At 19.9% G+C, this 6166-nt stretch overlaps 1 pseudogene; it reads left to right on the forward strand.

The window, feature by feature from the left end:
* The first annotated feature begins 5768 nt into the window (after positions 1 to 5768).
* Positions 5769 to 5950, forward strand: LOC143176073 (U2 spliceosomal RNA; annotated as a pseudogene).
* The last annotated feature ends 216 nt before the right edge of the window (positions 5951 to 6166 follow it).

A 6166-nucleotide genomic window follows, 5' to 3' on the forward strand; every position in this document is an offset into this window, starting at 1 on the left:
ACTATATAATACTATATAAAACTATATAAAACTGTATAAAACTATGTAAAACTGTATATAACTAATAAAGCTGTATAAAACTATATAAACATAATAAAACTATATAAAACTATACAGAACTATATAAAACTGTATAAGACTATATAAAACTATATAAACCTATATAAAACTATATAGAACTATATAAAACTATATAAAACTAATAAAATTATATAAAACTATATAATACTAGATAAAACTATATGAAACTATATGAAACTATATAAAACTATATAAAACTATATAACACTGACAAAAGTATATAAAACCTTATAAAAATATATAAGACTATACGAAACAATATGATGCAATATAAAACTATATAATACTATATAAAACTATATAAAACTAATAACACTGTATGAGACTATATAATTATATATATAATTATATGTAACTATATAAAACTATATAAAACTGTAGAAGGCTGCATGAAACTATATTAAACTAGGAAAACTATATAAAACTATATAAAACTAATAAAACTATATGAATGTATATAAAACCTTATAAAACTGTATAACGCTATATAAAACTAATAAAACTATATAAAACTATACAAAACAAATAAAACTATATATCACTATATAAAACTAATAAAACTGTATAAAACAATATAAAACTGTATAAAACTATATAAAAATATACAAAACTAATAAAATTATATCAAGCTGTATAAAACTATATAAAGCTATATAAAACTGTATAGAACTATATAAAACTAATAATATTATATGAAATTATTTAAAACTATATAAAGCTATATAAAACTGTATAAAACTGTATAAAACTAATAATACTATATGAAACTATTTAAAACTATATAAAACTGTATAAAACTATATAAAACTATATAAAACTGTATAAGACTATATAAACCTATAAAATTCTATTAAAGCTATATAATACTATATAAAACTGTATAAAAATATATAAAACTGTGTAAAACTAATGAAACTATATAAAACCATATAACACTATATAAAGCTGTTTAAAAATATATGAAACTAATAAAACTGCATGCGACTATATAATTCTATATATAATTATATGTAACTATATAAAACTATATAAAACTATTTAGAACAATATAAAACTGTATAAAACTGTATAGAACTATATAAAACTAACACAACTATATAAAACTATATAAAACTATATAAAACTATACAAAACTATACAAAACTGTATAAAACTATATAAAACAATATAAAGCTATACAAAACTATATAAAGCTATGTAAAACTATATAAAGCTATACAAAACTATATAAAACTGTATAATACTATATAAAACTATATAAAGCTATAATAAAACTAATAAAACTAATAAAACTAATAAAAGTATTAAAACAGTTAAAACTAATAAAACTATATAAAACCATATAAAACTGTATAAAGCTATATAAAACTATGTAAAACTGAAAAAAACTATATAGTACTATATAAAACTAATAAAACTATATAAAACTATATAAAACTATATAAAACTATATAAAACTATATAAAACTATATATACCCATATAAAACTAATAAAACTAAATAAAACTATATAAAACCATATAAAACTATATAAAAAAATATAAAACTATGTAAATCTACTAAAACTATATAAAACTTTATAAATCTATATAATCCTATATAAAACTATATAAAACTGTATAAAACTATATAAAACCATATAAAACTATATGAAACTATATAAAACTATATAATACTATATAAAACTATGTAATACCACATAAAACTATATAAAACTATATAAATCTAATAAAACTGTATAAAACTTTATAAATCTATATAAAACTATAAAAAACTATATAAAACTATATAAAACTATATAAAACTATATAGAACAATATTAAAATATGAAACTATATAAAAGTATATAAAACTGTATAAAACTATATAAACCTAAATAAAACTATATAGAACTATATAAAACTATATAAAACTAATAAAATTATATAAAACTATATAATACTAGATAAAACTATATAAAACTATATGAAACTATATAAAACTATATAAAACTATATAGCACTGACAAAAGTATATAAAACCTTATAAAAATATATAAGACTATACGAAACAATATGATGCAATATAAAACTATATAATACTATATAAAACTGTATAAAAATATATAAAACTGTATAAAACTGATGAAACTATATAAAACTATATGAAACTGTATAAAACTATATAAAACTATACAAAACTAATAAAACTGTATGATACTATATAATACAATATATAACTATATGACACTATATAAAACTATATAAAACTATATAAAACCATATAAAACTAATACAACTGCATGATCCTATATAATACTATACATAACTATATGAAACTATATAAAACTATATAAAACTATATAAAACTAATAAAAGTATATAAAACTATATAAAACTATATAAAACTAATAAAAGTTTATAAAACTATATAAAACTATATAAACTAAATAAAACTATATAAAACTATATAAGACTAATAAAACTGCATAAAACTATATAAAACCATACAAAAATATATAAAATTATATAGAACTATATTAAACAACTTAGAACCGAATAAATCTATATGAACCTATATAAATCTATATAAAACTATATAAAACTATATAAAACTATATAATAATATATAAAACTATATAAACCTATATGAAACTGTGGAGAACTATATAAAACTATATAACAATAATAAAACTGTATAAAACTATATAAACCTAATAAAACTATATAAAACTATACAGAACTGTATAAAACTGTATAAAACTATGTGAAACTATATAAAACTAATAAAACTGTATGATACTATATAATACTATATATAACTATATAAAACTATATAAAACTATATAAAACTATATAAATCTATATAGAACTATATAAAACTATATAAAACTAATCAAACTATATAAAACTATATAAAACTATATAAAACTATATAAAACTATATAATACTATATAAAACTATATAAAACTGTATAAAACTATGTAAAACTGTATATAACTAATAAAGCTGTATAAAACTATATAAACATAATAAAACTATATAAAACTATACAGAACTATATAAAACTGTATAAGACTATATAAAACTATATAAACCTATATAAAACTATATAGAACTATATAAAACTATATAAAACTAATAAAATTATATAAAACTATATAATACTAGATAAAACTATATAAAACTATATGAAACTATATAAAACTATATAAAACTATATAACACTGACAAAAGTATATAAAACCTTATAAAAATATATAAGACTATACGAAACAATATGATGCAATATAAAACTATATAATACTATATAAAACTATATAAAACTAATAACACTGTATGAGACTATATAATTATATATATAATTATATGTAACTATATAAAACTATATAAAACTGTAGAAGGCTGCATGAAACTATATTAAACTAGGAAAACTATATAAAACTATATAAAACTAATAAAACTATATGAATGTATATAAAACCTTATAAAACTGTATAACGCTATATAAAACTAATAAAACTATATAAAACTATACAAAACAAATAAAACTATATATCACTATATAAAACTAATAAAACTGTATAAAACAATATAAAACTGTATAAAACTATATAAAAATATACAAAACTAATAAAATTATATCAAGCTGTATAAAACTATATAAAGCTATATAAAACTGTATAGAACTATATAAAACTAATAATATTATATGAAATTATTTAAAACTATATAAAGCTATATAAAACTGTACAAAACTGTATAAAACTAATAATACTATATGAAACTATTTAAAACTATATAAAACTGTATAAAACTATATAAAACTATATAAAACTGTATAAGACTATATAAACCTATAAAATTCTATTAAAGCTATATAATACTATATAAAACTGTATAAAAATATATAAAACTGTGTAAAACTAATGAAACTATATAAAACCATATAACACTATATAAAGCTGTTTAAAAATATATGAAACTAATAAAACTGCATGCGACTATATAATTCTATATATAATTATATGTAACTATATAAAACTATATAAAACTATTTAGAACAATATAAAACTGTATAAAACTATATGAATCTATATGAATCTATATACCTATATTAAACTGTATAAAATTATACAAAACTAATAAAACTGTATAAAACTATATGAAACTATATGAAACTACATAAAACTATATAAAACGATATAAAACTTATATAACTATATAGAACTATATAATACTATATAAAACTATATAAAAATATATTAAACTACATAAAACTATATAAAACTGTTTAAAACTATATAAATCAATATATAACTATATTGAACTATATATAGCTATATAGAACAATATAAGACTATATAAAACTATATAGAACTATATAATACTATATAAAACTATATAAAAATATATAAAACTATATAAAACTATATAAAACTATATAGAACTATATAAAACTATGTAAAACAACATAAAATTAATAAAACTGTATAAAACTATATAAAACTGATAGAACTATATAAAACTGATAGAACTATATAAAGCTAATAAAACTATATTAAACTATATAGAACTGCATAAAACTACATAAAACTATATTAAACTAATAAAACTATATGAATCTGTATAAAACTATATAAAACTATATAATTCTATATGAAACTATATAAAACTGTATAAAACTATATTAAACTGTATAAAACTATATAAAAGTATATAAAACTAATAAAACTATATAAAACTATATAAAACTATATGAAACTATATATGCCTATATAAAACTATATAAAACTATATAAAACTACATAAAACTATATAAAACTATATAAAACTATACAAATCTATATAAAACTATATAAAACTATATAAAACTATATAAAACTATATAAAACTATATAAAACCATATAAAACTAATAGAACAATATAAAACTGTATAAAACTGTATAAAACATTATAAAACTATATACAACTCTATAAAGCTATATAAAAATATACAAACCTATATAAAACAAATAGGAGTATTTAAAAATAAATAAAACTATATGAAAATATATAAAACTATATAAAACCTCATAAAACTAATAGAACTATATGAAACTATATAGGCCAATATAGATCTATATCAAGTCATATGAAACTACGTAAAACTTCATAAAACTACACAAAACTTCATAATAATATTTATAACTGCATAACACAATGTAAAAGGTGAAATACAATCAAAAAGAATACAAAACAATGTAAAACCACGTAAATCTACATAATGCTATAGAAACGTGTATAATACTATATAAAACAGTATAAAATTATCTAGAACTATAATATACTATACAAAACTGTATAGAACTGTATAAAATTATATAAAACTCGCATAACACAGTTCCAGATCGCTACTCGGCATTATGGTTAATATCAACGTGCACTCGCACAACACAGATCCAGATCACTTGTCGACCTTACACTTAATATCAACGTGTACTCGCATAACACAGATCCCGATCGGTAGTCGGCATCAGGGTTAAAACCAACGTGTACACGCATAACACAGATCCAGATCGCTTCTCGGCCTATTGTATAGCCACCGATACACGATCAGTCATGTATATATGTATGTGTATATTTATAAATATTTACAATACTCCGCCTCCGCCATAAAGGCGCTTCTGTATAACTACCCCCAGCCAAACAATGTAAGGCTGGGGGAACATTTGTTGAAAAATAAAGCGCTTTTTATCTGTTCTTATCAGCTTAATATCTGATACACTCCGCATCGCGGAGTCAGAATATTAACCTGATTTTTGGAGTCAGGCGGATCGCTGGCGCTCGCTCCACTTCCGCCGCGAGTCGGTCCGGCACTGCAGTGCCGCCGGAAACGGCTCAATTAGCGCTGCTAATTAGAGCTCTCTATCTTTTTTCACCTGCTGGACTGACTCGGGACTCCAAAGAGCAAGCTCCCTTGATATTCTGACTCCGCGAAGTACCCGAAATCGCGGTAGAGTCAACGCCGCGACTACACTGCGCAACAGTGCGGGCCGAGTTGCGATCGGGCCGTTGTGCGGCAAGGTCTGTACACGATCAATGCTCGAGGTGTTGTGCGGTGAA

This window comes from Nomia melanderi, chromosome 1, assembly GCF_051020985.1.
Source record: "Nomia melanderi isolate GNS246 chromosome 1, iyNomMela1, whole genome shotgun sequence".
NCBI classification, from domain to species: Eukaryota; Metazoa; Arthropoda; class Insecta; order Hymenoptera; family Halictidae; genus Nomia; species Nomia melanderi.